Below are 14,569 nucleotides of genomic sequence, written 5' to 3'. Positions count from 1 at the left end.
ATGGAGCTGGCTGTACAGAGCTGTGAGCTTGGACGTGGGTGCTGGAGTTGAACTCTAGTTGTCTGAAGGAGCAGTGAGGGCTTGTCATCGCCCTAGCCCCTGTCTCTTCAAATTAAAAAAAAAAAAAAGTTTTATTTTTTGGGCAGGAGTTTAAGATTTACAGCTAAAGTGAGCACACTGAAGAGTCTCTGTTACTCTGCATTCTCACAGATTCAGCCTCCGTCTGTCTGTCAGCCTGCAGCTTCGTGGCAGTTACCCTCTGTGAAGCTGCATCTCCACCTGGCCCCTGATTCCTTCCTCTTCCCTCTCACACACTTTATCTGTTGTCTCTTGACTGCCACCACATTTTTGCTCTTTAGGTCTCATGCTGTTAGACTAGTATATAACCTGTTCAGGTTGGCTTTTTACACAATAAAGTGCATCAAATCATTTTTTCAAGTTTCAGGACTGCCAGGGCTGTCACACAGAGAAGCTCTGTCTCAACAAAACTGAAACAACAACAAAACCAAGCAAAAGCCCTGCTGATCTCATCTGGAATGAAGGTGAAGCTCTAGGTGGATTAAAGGATCCACTCCTGAGGTAACAGTGTCCCAACACTGAGTTCAGACACTGAGAACACCACGAGCTTTAGCTTCTGCTGAGGGTGTCATCAGCTCCTCATGCTTATCACTCACAATGGATGTTCAAACCTGAATTTTGAAAAAAGTGTGTGTGTGTGATGAGTATGCACTGTATAAACCTTTTGCCAAATGTGTTTTTAAATTTTCCCTTATATTTACTTTGCGTCTGTTTGTGTGCCCCTGTGGGAACATCTGTGGGAGCTGTGCCACCCACCGCCCAGCATTTTTTGTGTGTATTTGCTTGTTTTTCTAGAAAGGGTTTCTCTGTGCAGCCCTGGCCGTCCTGGTACTCACTTTGTAGACCAGGCTGGCCTGGAACTTACAGAGGTCTGCATGCCTCTGCCTCCCAGAGTGCCAGGATTACAGGCCTGCCACGTGCCCAGCTTGCCTTTTTTTGTTTTATGATTTATTCTTATTTTATGTGCATTGATGTTTTGCCTGCATATGTCTGTGTGAGGGTGTTGGATTCCCTGGAACTGAAGTTACAGATGGCTGTGAGTGGCCTCACGGGTGCTGGGAAGTGTAGCCAGGGCCCCTAACCAAGCCATCTCTGCAGCTCCTGGGACAAGTTCATAGGCAATGCCAGCTAGCTCAGACTTGATTCTCTTGCCATGGCCTCCGGAGTGCTGGAATTGCAGGTGTGTGCCATCATACTGGGCCAAACTTTTGTTTACTCTTCAATCTGGTCAGAGTTTCATTAAGATCGATAGTTGGATTTTAGTTTGGCGGACATGCACTAGTATTGAAGTTGGGTTCATCCACCATCCCGCTGTGGACAGCAGGGATTCCGTCTTCACATGTGTTGCAGGGGACTGTGTGGGCCACATACTCCGCTGGCAGCTGCTTCATCTGGATGGTTTCTCATCCTCAAATGAGAGCTCACACAGCATGGAACCTAGAGAGCTTCCGGACTAAGCCGGGCATGGTGGTGCATGCCTTTAATCCCGGCATTCAGGGGGGCAGACCTCTGTGAGTTCGTTCCAGGACAGCCAAGGCTATACAGAGAAACTCCGTCTAGAAAGAAACAAACAAAAACTAAAAGCAAAGTGAGAAAACTTAGAGCCTGTGTGGGTAAGAGGGTAAGAGGGTCCAGAACTGATGACCTGAGCTCACTTTCTGGGACCCACACAGTAGGAGAGAGCTGACTCCCCTAAGACATCCTCTGCCCTCTACTGAACAGCATCATGAGGACTTACAGGAAGAACAGCTCTCTGAAGTTTGTTTGTTGTAATAGCCATAGAAAACACCAGCTTTTTCTTAGTTGAGCCAGGAAGACATAGCGTTGCTGGAGTTGATTAAAAGAACAGCAACAGGAGTACACAAATGAAAAGGGCTCAGGAAGTAAAAATAGTTGGAGGGAAACCAGCCATGCAACTGCAGGAATAGGACATAAATTACAGGAGGAAAAAGGGCTTTACATCAGTGTGCACGGCAAGAGTGATGTGGACAACACACGTGAGCAATCGTTTTTAGTTCAGAGGGACACATAGAAGACATAGCAACTGAGGAGTGGTGGCAGCTAGGGATAACGGACTTTTCTAGAAATGAGTGTCAGAGTAAGAGCTGTGAGGTAAAAAGGTTGTTCCCCTGGGACCAGAGTGGAGAATCAGGCACAAAGAATTCATCTCCAAAATCCTCTCCCTGAGGCCTAGTTTACAAGGTTCAGAAGTTTGGCTAAGTGAGAGGGTAGTAGAGCCACGCTAAAAAAAAGAAAATTACTAAAAGGAAATACTTTTAAATGACCCAGGAGGGAGAGGCAGAAGGCTCTCTGTGAGTTCAAAGTCAGTCTGGTCTACATAACAAGTTCCAGGACAGCCAGGGCTATAGAGAGAGACCCAGTCAATTTTTTTGTTTTTACTTTCTTGTGTCTTTGAGCTTTTAAAATTACAATAATTTTTTTCAATGAAAAAAAAAAATCTGTGGATAAGGAAGTTGATGAAAATGTCATTACTGAGCAAAAAACAAACAAAAAGATACATAAAATAGTAGAATGTGAGAAAGCCAAAAGCAGTTACGATTTTATTGGACAGCTAAACTGAAAATATTGTAAAAGTGATAGCATTAGCTAAACAACATAAAAAGAATAACCCAGGTTGGGTGCTTTCTTTTAGGTTTAAATTTTATGTGTATGAGTTTACATGTGTGCATGTACTGCAGTGTCCATGCAGGCCAGAAGGAGATGCTGCATCCTCTGGAACTGGATGTAGGGTTGCATGTGGGCCTCCATGTGCTGCTGGGGACTGGCCAGAGCAAGAGCAAGTGCTGTTAGCTGCTGAGCCGACTCCGAGCCCCTGTCTCTCCCCTTCCCCCACAGTCCTGTGCTACCATGTTCAGGCCCCACAATTAAAACATTCATCTTAGGTTCCAAATGTTTTTTCTGTTTTATTTCTTTATGGTGGTGGGATGGTGGGACTCAAACCTAGGGCCTTGAGCACGCTAGGGATGTGCTACCGTGTTACACTAGCCCCGACTTGGGTTTTTATTCTATTCTACAAACTGGCAAGATGAATGTGAGGCTTCTTCAGTGACCTACCTGAGGTGCATAAGGAAGCACAGTGTACTGACTGTCAAAGCCTTGTGATATTCTAATCAGTTGTTCTTGTGAACCGAGAGTAGACCTCTGTTCCTTGCCTTGAGCATTTCATACATTACTTGCTTAATGACTGGAAACTGAGGCTAGAGCTGTCTCCCTGCCTTCTTAGTTACTGTTCGCCACACCTGCCGAAGCCCTCCCCCCAGCCCACCCAACACCATTTCTGCTGTAAATATCTGGAGAGAGAAGCAGAAATCCGCAGATCTTGCTGCTCTGGACAGGTGTCCATTCCCTGATTGTTAACACTGGGCTACATGAAAGTGATTCCATTAAAGTTCTTCCTGGTGTTAGAGTGATTGCTCAGCAGTTAAGACTCAAGTTTGGTTCCCAGAACCCATTGACCTGCTCACAACCGCCTCTAACTCTAACTCAGGGGATCCAACACCCTCTTCTGGTCTCCATGGACACCCACACACGTGCCCATGTCGACATGTACACACATGACTACAATAAACTTTTTAAAATGTACCTTTTCAGGGAGCCTATGGCCTGTAGAGACCATAGGCTGAGACCATAAAGCTGAGACCTTTAACAGCCTGTCATTTACAGATGGCTTCAGGAGTTCTATGTGCAACTCCTAACTCAGAAGCCATCTCTGTTCCCTGGCCTTCCTCTACTTTCTGCCTGACCCTAAGAACTGTCCTTTCTAGACTGTTGTCACCCTTGAGACATCATGCGCCAGACAGCTACCTCCTCGTGGATCTGTTTTTTTAGATCTCCCTTGCCTCTCCTCAAGGGCACTTTATAGGTGCTATTTTTTGGCTATTTTATTTGGGGTCTTATACCTCTACCTCTGTTCCAACCCCTATTCTACCCCAATCCCTTCCAACCCCCCAACACTAGGCAGATGAGAAAGAAGCTTAGGGGAAAGGGGACATAGACATCTTAAGCTACTCCCTGCTGATTAGGGCCACTGGGTTCCTTGGGGCGAGTCCAGTCTTCATTGTTAGGATGTCTCCAACTTCTTCAAACCACCACCGCAGCACCAGGAGCATCAGAGAGGAGCAGCAGCCTTCTTCGGATTGCTCCAGCCCCTCTCTGGGCTCTCCATGATCCCCAGAATTAAACTCTGCAGCTAGCAAAGATCACACTCCTGCTAGTGCAGGACACAGCCATAGTTAACAGCTGAGCACAGACTGCAGCAGCCGTACCCCACACCTCAGTTTACCACAGTCACACACACCCAGGCTTTTAAAGAAGCCAAAACCCTCACTGCAGCACTTAACCTCCAGCAGCTTGTCTTCCTGGTCCCCACCCAAACTCTGTGCCATCATAGCCTGTGCACACCATCACACTGCGATTCAAGGTTTTTGGTTTAGCCTTTGCACGTATTGTCTGTGTATGTCTGCTAGGTTAATCTAATGTGATCTTTGGGAATATCATTTCTCTATTATGCTCTTTTTTAGGGAAGTCTTTCACAATTTGTCTGCCTAGAGTGTTTTTCTGTAGCACTTAAAAACTAGAACACAGAACTGCTCTCTCAACACAATTGTCAAGTTCATGAGGACTGGAAGAGTGCCTTGTTCTATTCTTACACAATTTAGGACAAGCAACCTGGGATTTAAATATATATATTTATATATATATATATATATATATATATATATATATATATATTAGAGTGTCAGTAACAACAGCAAGCAATCCTTACTCTTCTAGTAGGGGAGCTCTGGATTCCTCCAAAGCCTTCCAGGGATGGTGCAGCTCTGCCTTCCACTTCTCCAGGCTCTAGCCTGTGTTCCGTGAATGTTTCTCTCGGCCACCAAGCCCTACACCCTTTCCTTCCTCTCACAGGCTGGCTACTGTGCTAAAAGCTGCCACTCCCATTCTCGAATGTACCATCTGTTGTGCGGCCTGGGATCTCGGCTGGGCCCTCAGCTGGTCGGTCTAAGCAGCAGCAGCACCAAGCCACCATCTGTGTCCTTGGGCTTTGTGCTGGATTTGCTCCCTCCAAATGTGCCCTTTCCTGGGAAGACACTCAGGCTTCCACCACAAGCAGTCTCCTTCATTGGCGGACCCATCAGCCAGCTGTAACCATCTAATACTGAATTCAGTGACCATCTTCAGGGATGTCTTCTCCACAGTCTCTAGAGAGCCTCTCCTGAACGTGGTTTTTATCGTGCACTGCGGTATTGAAGGTTTGCATCCTATTTGAAGGAGAGGCTGTGGCTCATGCAGACCCTCGCGTGGAGCCCCTCACGCTGTTCGTGTCCTGATAGATTTGGTTTGAATAACACATTATTTTGACTGATATCAGTCTTCCCTCAGATGAGAGTTTTGTGCCAAGCTGTTTAATACCTTCTTTTATTTTAGTGTTGATGTTAAATCAGCTTAGCAAACATTTGATGGGTTCCTATGTGTCCTGATTACCACCTTATCCCCTGGGTATAACAAATGGCTCCTCCTCGGAGGTCTAGCCTCCTCCTTGTGGGTCTCCCTCTGAGCTGAGTAATTTTAAGTGTCTGCTTGATACAACCTAGAATTCACTATGAGTGGAGTTTTATTTTATTTTTTTTAAAGATTTATTTATTTATTATGTATACAGTGTTCTGCCTGCACCCTAGAAGAGGGCATCAGATTTCATTATAGATGGTTGTGAGCCACCATGTGGTTGCTGGGAATTGAACTCTGGAAGAATAGCCAGTGCTCTTAACCTCTGAGCCATCTCTCCAGCCCTAGTTTTAGTTTTTAAAGTGACTTTATTTTTTGGTTTGGTTTCTCTGTGTAGCTGTGTCTGTGCTAGAACTGGCTTTGTAGACAGGCTGGCCTCAAATTCACAGAGATCCCCCTACCTCTGCCTCCCAAGTGCTGGGGTTAAAGGCGTGTGACACCCAGCCCAGTGTGAGTAGGGGTTTGATGGGAAATTATCTAGATCATGTTGTCCTCTGGCATGTCTGTGAAGATTGTCATATTGTTACGTGATGTTGGAAGCTCCAGCTCATTGTAGTACCATTGCATGGGGTGTGTGCCACATTGTGTTGGAGATGAAGAAAGATGAGAGATGAAGAAAGAACATAAGCAGAAGCAAGCAGGCAGCATGGCTCTTCTCTGTCTTGACTGTGGGTGTGGCGTGACAAGCTGGGGTTCCTGTCTCACCCTTCTTGTTCCTCCCACTTCTGCTAATCCCCTTCTTCCCTCAAGTCCCTTTCTATTGTCATGTCTTTTCTGTGTGTTTGTCACCTAGTGAGTTTAAGAAAGGTTATTTACAGGAGCATGGGCAACTTACCAGTGGCTACAACAGTGAAGAAAATGTCTCTGTACCCCTAGCAATGATGAACTGCCTGTAGACCCTCAGGGAAAGGTGGAACTTTCTGAGCCCCTCCATACCCAATGCTGATAGACAGTTGATAGACCTTATCTTGTGCATCTTGTTCAGATAACTGCTGCTGCTGACAGTTCAAGAGCACAGTGGCCATCTGCCCAGAAGACAAGAGTCTGTAAAAGTCTGTCTCTGCCTCTACTCTTCCGTTCTTCTGCTCCTTTTCTGTGTGATTCTCTGAACCTTGGAGGGGGCGGTATAGGACTAAGCAGTTCCTTTTCAGAACCTTGACTAGTTATGAATCTCTACAGTAACCACTGCCCACTGAAAAAGGAGTTTCTTTGACGTGGGCATACACATACATATTTAGAAGGCAATTATAGAGACACATGATGTCCATTTAGCAAAAAGGAAAAAAAAAGGCAAAGCTTCCTCTCTGCACCCTATGACAGTTCTCATAAACAAAAATGAAAATCCCAACTGTTTCTTTCTTTCTTTTTTTCTTTTCTTTTTTTTTTTTTTTTTAAACCAACAAAGACTCGGGAGCCAGACGCTGGGGTGAAAACCTGCTAGCTCAGAGAGGCAGAGAAAGTACCCAGCTGACCTTCCTTCTCAGCTCAGGTTCAGATGGAAAAAAACCCAAAAGGCCCACTAGCTCAGCTGACTGCTCAGGAGGAAAAGGCCAAAAACCCAAGGCCAAAGGCTTGCTAGCTCAAGGCCCAAATAGCCACGGTGCTAAGGAGCTAAAGCCGAAGCTAAAGCCAGAGCTTGAGCTAAAAAGTCTTTGCTATTTCTCTACACTATCTGAAATAACCCTCAACTCTAAGTCGCTCCTACTCTTTTTTGTTGTTGTTATTTTGTTTTTTTTTAAGATTTATTTATTATGTATACATTGTTCTGCCTGCATGTACACCTTTATGCCAGAAGAGGTCCCCAGATCTTATTGATGGTTGTGAGCCACCATGTGGTTGCTGGGAATTGAACTCTGAACCTTTGGAAGAGCGGTAGGTGCTCTTAACCTGTGAGCTATCTCTCCAGCTTCCCCTCCTACTCTTTAATCCCTGTCAGCTGGTTTCTTGCTCCACCTCTTTACCTAGGGTTAATTTTATTAAATCCTGTGCACAGAAAACTCTTGAATTAAAGGTGTGTGCTAGGGCTGAACCACACCATAATCACCTGTAAACAGAAAGTTCTTGGGTTAAAGATATGTGATAGGGCTCAACCACACCAAACAAGATACAGGGTTTTACAGTTCACAATTTTGGAGTTCACAATGGGACTAAATATCCTGAAATATATGACCTTCCCAGACATGGGCTTCTGACCAGGTTTACAGTACCAGACATGAATTCCTTCCTATGGAATGGGTGTCAAATACAATCATAACGTGACTAGTTATTCCTACAACAGTGATGGCACTGTTGTACAAGTGAGCACATCTTGCCTAAAGTAGGCACACAGAATTTATTGTTGAGACTATTGATAATTCTCCCCCAGAAGACTGCATATCACCTTCTGGAACTATGAAAGATATGGCTGGAATTTTCGAATTATTGTTTACATTAAATGAGCTCCTAGATGGACATGCTGGGATGTGCTTACAAACCCAGTACCTAAGACATATGACCTGCCAGTTCAGCTAGGTGGTGGTGCACACCTTTGATCCCAGCACTCAGGAGGCAGAGGCAGGTGGCACTCTCTGAGTTTGATGCCAGCCTGGTCTACAGAGTGAGTTCCAGGACATCCAAGGCAGAGAAACCTTGTCTAAAAGAAGAAGAAGAAGGAGAAGAAGGAGAAGAAGGAGGAGAAGAAGAAGACGAAGAGGAGGAGGAGGAGGAGGAGGAGGAGGAGGAGGAGGAGGAGGAGGAGGAAGAAGAAGAAGAAGAAGAAGAAGAAGAAGAAGAAGAAGAAGAAGAAGAAGAAGAAGAAACAAACGAAAGAATTGCCAGTTGAAGACTAGGTAACAAAGTAAGAACTCACCTCAAAAAAGGGGGAAGGGAGGCTTTCCAGTATTTCTGCTAAGCTACTCTCAGACCACACTGGAGTGTTATCCCTTCTGTTTCTTATACTCAGAAACACACCACTTGTGCTGTTTTCTCTGGAGAACACTGTGTGTTGTGTCCTAGGCCTTACATTACCATCTGTTAGAGTCTTCTTTCTTCCATCAGCCATGTAGAATTTCTGTGTGGTTGTTCCTGGAGCCTTTGAGCATCAAATAATTTTACACTTAGATAAACACAAATTTAAGAGAAATATGTTTTAATCAACCTCCCGAGAAGGAAGACTCACTTTCTGTTTATATACTTTATAAACTGTGCTTTTGGTTTTTGGTTGTTTGCTTGTTTTTTCCCCTCCCCCAAGACAAGGTTTCTCTATGTAGACCTGACTATCCTAGAACTCACTCTGTAGACCAGGTTGGCCTAGAACTCGCAGAGATCTGCCTGCCTCTTCTCTTGAGTACTGAGATTAAAGGTGTGCACAAGCATTGCCCATCAACTGTGAATCTTTTACAGTGAGCCTTTGGAATTTTTATAATTAAAAGGTAGACATAGATCTATTTGGAAAAAAATACAGTTCAGTAGTAAGACTTTGGTGCTATTTAAGTCTGTTATGTTAACCCACCTGTATGCCTGCACACCACCCCTACTGGTAACAAAACTTGCAAAACAATGTTGAAAATGTATTTGGAGAGCAAGAGTCATGATGTTTGGGCATCATGCCTTGTAAGCTGCTGTTACAACACAACCTAAGAAGATAATTGGAAAGAGTGAAACTAAGAGTTTATGTGCAGCTTTGTACACACAGCAGAGGGGGAAGAGAGAAAACAAAGTTAAGAAAGAAAAAGGGTTAGGCAAATAATGATCATTTGGCTGGGTGTAGTGTCATTGCTTCACTGGAAAACATTGTTAAAAACTAGACCAACTGTTTGCAATGCAGAAAGAATGCATACTTATTATAGCTGTCTGTAAAGTAAATTGCATCAGGATGACTGGAAAAGCAAGTGGATAATGGAAACTGCTCTTGTAGTATAATGGAATTATACACACATCTTAAAATGTTAGTGGAAAAATCTATAGTTTCAGACTTTTGGTTAATTCAGATTATTTTTGTCTTGGGAGATCTGAGTAAAAAGAAGACTCTGGAATCTGAGCCCTTTCTGTTTTCTTCATGGGCCTGAGTAATTTTGCCCCAAGAATGAAGGAAACCTCCACTTTCTTACAGTCATTAAAGCAGACATGCTGGGGACATACGACACTAGAATGGCCTCCTGGGGTATTGCAACTCCATTCTCAGAATCCATTAAGACAAACTACCTGTTCATCTCCACTCCAGCCCTGACAATCACTAATGCATTTTGTGTCTCCATGGATTTGCCTATTTTAGACATTTCGTATGAATGGAAATCATATGTAGCCTTTTGACTCTGGTTTCTTTCACATGTATAAAGCTGTCAAGGTTCACCCATGTGCTATGCCCTGGGACTCCTGGCCTCTGGTAGCCCAGGCTGACCTTGAACTATGTAACTGAGATGACCTAAACTTTTCATCCTTTCACCCGTGCTTTTTGATTGCTGGTGTTATAAGCATGTGCTTCTGTGCTGAGTTTCTGTGGCTCTGGGACTTGAATCCAGGGCCTCTGTGTTCTGGGCAAACATTGTGCTGAAGCTCTATCCCTAGCCCTTCATTTTTTGTTTTACCATCAAATAATAGCACATTATACAGGACAGCACACTCTGTGTATCCACTCGCCAGCTGATAGGTATTTGGATTTTTTCCATTCTTTTACTACTATAATTAATGCTGCTATGAGCACTTGGAACGTGTCCAAATTCTTGTGTGGACATTTGTTTTCAGTTCTCTTGGCTGTATACCTAGAAATGGAATTGCTGGGTCATATACTAAGTTTTTCTTTAACTTTTTGAGGAACTGCCAAATTGCTTTCCAAAGCAGCTGCTCTAGTCCCCCTCCCTGCCAGCAGTGTGCAAGGTCTAATACAGTCCCCGTCCCTGCCAGCGGTGTATGTATAGGAGTCTGGTATCTTTTGGTGTCATTTCCAGCTCTCAGTGCAGGACTTGCTTTGTGGTAGACATGGAGTAGCTACCAAAGTTCTTACTGATGTCCTCACATCAGGGAAAAGTGAAGTAAGTAAAATGAAGGGTGATATTTTCTAAAACCTCCAGTAGATCACTGAAACCTCAGATCATATCAAAGCTCTGTGGACATGGCTACAGTTTGGGTACAGCTTGGCCTCTAAGTTTCAGGTGCTGGAAACTTGGTCTCCCACTGTACCAGCATGGGGGCAGGAAAATGGCAATACTAATGTGTTTTTTATTTTCTCTGTCTATCAGGATTGGAAGAATGATTTAGATCAGAGAAAATAAGTAGAGAGGAGCAAACCTCAAGGCTCTGCCAGAGTAGGGGCTGTGAGGCATGGTGAGGCCTCTGGTATATACTGTCCTCTACCGTTTATAGCCTTTTACACTGTTGCTCCTTGTGTGGGCCGTGAAGCCTAGAGGGATTTTAAAGATTATTGGACTCACATACAGTATGCTGTGGAGCAGAGCACCCCGTTTTTATACAATGTGTGCAAGAGAGGCTGGTAATAGAAAAAATTAACTGGGTATTTCTTCTACATTCTATTTAATGACTCAGAATCCTTCTTTGTAGTATTCGAAAAGCAGAAATGGCCCACCAAATGGATAAAAAATGAGTGGACCGGTTTTTCTCCTTTTCTTCATATCATGGTCTAAAGAAAGTGTTCTTTCAGTAGCACAGAGCTACCGATAGATAGAGATGGCTCATCAGAGATTCATTAAGGCAATCGGTGTCTTGACTCACCTTTAATTCTCTCATATAACATCTCATGAGTTCATAAATGAAGTGTGTAAGTTACAGTATTATAGTGAGTCTGTATTAATTTTGCCTTAGTAAGAAAGCCAACGTGAGCTGGAGAGATTGCTCAGTGGTTAAGAGCATTGGCTGCTCTTTCAGAGGTTCTACAGCTCCATTCCCATAAACCACCTGGTGGTTCACAACCATCTATAATGTACTCTGATGCCCTCTTCTGGTATGCAGGTGTATGTGCAGATAAAGCACTCATACATAAAATAAGTCATTTTTTTTTTTAAAGCCAACATGTTTTGTCATGAATGTAATGGACAGTAAAAGCAGCTAAGCTAACTCTGTGGTCTCCTGTGTGTACATGACACTGTGGCTGCTAACGAGCTGTTCAGCTTAGCTGTCGCCGAAAAACAACAAAAAGACAGCGCACGCTTCAGATGATTAAACCTGGCCTGTGACCTTTTGCTGTTTATGAACAAAATTTGAGTACACGTTGGGCTGTAAAGACTGCATGCTCCAGCCCTGAACATTCATCAGGCCTTTGAGAGGAGTGTGGGGTGGGCATGAAGAAGGCTCAAGCAAGTGGAGCCCTTTTTTAGGTACCTGATATGTTGTAATGGTTTAAAATTATTTGTGGGCACTAGGGAGATGGCCTAGTGGTTAAGAGCACGTGCTGCTTTAGCAGAGGACTGGGGTTTGATTCCTGTAGCACCTACACAGTGGTGTGCAGTGATGTGTGATTGCAGCCCCAGGAGATCTGGCCCCTTCTGGCCCAATGTGCGCGTGGTGCACGCACACGCATGCGGGCAAGGCACTCATGCACATAACGTTAAAACAACAAAACCCGAGGCAACGTAATAACTTTCTCTGAGAGAATCCTTTGACCTCTCTACGGAGACATAGATTTTTAAATTTTTCACTAATGTAATTTTATTACGCTTATTATGAGTTGTTAATCATAATTTCAAAAAAACGAACTACCACCCATGACCCTACTACTTACTATAAGTGCCTTCAGGGCCAGACAGGCTCTTGTACACTGGCTTCCCAGTTGCTCCGGAGGCCGGGGTAGGAGGGAAGGCTCGAGGTCTCTCGAGCAGCTGAGGAGAGACCTTGTCTCAGAAGAGTTCTAAGGGACAGGAGAGATGACTCAGCCATTATACCCTTGGCTGCTCCCCCAGAGGACCCACCTCTGTTTCTAGCACCATGTGTTGACTCAACCATCTCTAGTCCCAGGGCAGCTGATGCCCTCTTGTGGTCTCCACAGGCCCCAGGTACACACATGGTGGACACACATACACGCAGGCAAAACACCTTAAAACGTTTAAAATGCATAAAACATTTAAAAGTTGACAAGGTCTCTCTGTGTAGCCCTGGGTGTCCAGGAACTCACTGTAGATCAGGCTGGCCTTGAACTCAGGGATTCACCTGTCTCTGCCTTCCTGAGTGCTGGGATAGGAGGCATGTGCCACGATGAATGGCAGAATTTAAAAGATTTGAGTTCTTGTGTGTTTACTAAGTGCTGGTGTCGGCAGCATCCTCAGACTCCCCTCCCAAGTCTACAGTGCTTCCTCATTTAACTGTGTAGATGCCAAGTGGAATCAGGAATGGTACAAAGTGCTGAGGATGTGGAAAGATTGGGTCACTCACACATTGCTACTAGGTGTGTAAGTGTGAAACCCTTGTGCAAAATAGTTGGGCAATTACTTTAAAAGCTAAAAATGGAAATGTCCCATGACCTAGCAGCACACTCCTGCTAGGGAGGAGTATTTAGTTATTTATTTAATCCAGGGAAATTGAAACTTGTTTTGAGCCAGGCATGGTGGTGCACTCCTGTAATCCCAGCACTCAAAGAGGTAAGGCAGGTGGATCTCTGTGAGTTTGAGAACAGCCTAGTCTACAAAGCTAGTCTAGCACAGCCAGGGCTACACAGAGAATCTGTCTTAGGAAAAAACCTACAAACAAACAAACAAAAACTTGTTTTGACCCAGAAGTCCATAGAAAGGTTGATAGCAGGCCTGTGTGTTAGTTAGCTCAGTGTTTGAGCAGGAAAGCTTAGCCAAGCTCCAGTGCAAATAGATGTGACCTAGCGCTCAACAGTAACGGGAAACTCCGTGCACATGTCTCTGTCTTAGTTAGGGTTAACAGTGTGAGGAGACACCACGACTGTGGCAGCGCTTCTAAAGGAAAGCATTTAACTGGGGCTGGCCTCCAGGTGATAGGGTTAGCCATTCTCACCATTGTGGGAAGTGGCAGTCTCAGGCTCTGTATGAACCAACTGCATGGATCATACCATATGACAGTCTTCAAACTGATGAAAACCAAGTGACGCTGCCAGAGAGTGGGAGGGGCACAGACGGAACTGCTCACGATGCAACTCTGTTATGTTTCCACTAGGGGAGTGCATTCACAGATCATACTGTATAGAAATGAATATATACCATCCACACATTATGTGTGTACGTAAAACAGGAAGTCTGGGGCTGGCAAGATGGCTCAGTGGGCAAAAGTGCTTGCCCCTAAGCCTGATGATCTGAGTTCACTCCCTGGAACCCACATGGTAGAAATGTGTCTCATGCATACAAATAAATAAAATAGGTAAAAGCTGGGCGTGGTGGCACACACCTTTGATCCCAGCACTCAGGAGTCAGAGGCAGTTCGGGTCTATAACTCTGTGAGTTTAAGGCCAACCTAATCTACATAGGGCTTTCCACCATAGGGCAACATGGTGAGACCCTGTGTACAAAACCAAATATAATAGAAAGAAATTAAAGCGGAGACTGTGAATAAAAATCACTGGATAGTCTCAATATTGTTCTGGTGTTAATTAGGATTTTGCAAAATGTTATCACTGGGAAAAACTGGGTTAAAGGGAGTTTGTTGCAGTTTTCAGCATTTACATATGCTCCTATAATTATGTACAGATAATAAAATCCAAGTTTTAATTATTCAAATCTACAGCTGGGCGGTGGCAGTGCACGCCTTTAATTCCAGCAGAGACAGGGGATCTCTGAGTTCAAGGCCAGCCTGGTCTACAGAGCAAGTTCCAGGACAGACAGTGCTACACAGAGAAACCCTCTGTCAAAAAATTATTCAGGTTGTTAAAAACATTTATTTGTGTAGGACGTATGGGGACAGGTACCTTCAAGGGTGACCTGTGAGAGCTGGGTCTCTCCTTCTACCACATGCGGCCTCAGGCTTGATGGCGATCCCCTTTGCACACTGAGTCACCTCAAGCCCCCCCCCCCCCCCCCCC

General features: G+C 44.5%; 1 protein-coding gene across 1 annotated transcript in view; it reads left to right on the top strand.

Annotated features, from left to right (window-relative positions):
* Nucleotides 1-558: 558 nt before the first annotated feature.
* Nucleotides 559-14,569, top strand: part of Dipk1a (divergent protein kinase domain 1A) — a 42,466-nt gene continuing 28,455 nt past the window's right edge. The window contains exon 1 of the mRNA XM_055611565.1: nt 559-579. The gene's annotated coding sequence lies outside the window, so the exon portion shown is untranslated. The remainder of the gene's footprint in view (nt 580-14,569) is intronic.

This window comes from Psammomys obesus, unplaced genomic scaffold (genome assembly GCF_907164565.1).
Source record: "Psammomys obesus unplaced genomic scaffold, mPsaObe1.curated_primary_1811, whole genome shotgun sequence".
Classification (NCBI taxonomy): Eukaryota; Metazoa; Chordata; class Mammalia; order Rodentia; family Muridae; genus Psammomys; species Psammomys obesus.
This window is presented reverse-complemented; position numbering and strand designations above follow the sequence as displayed.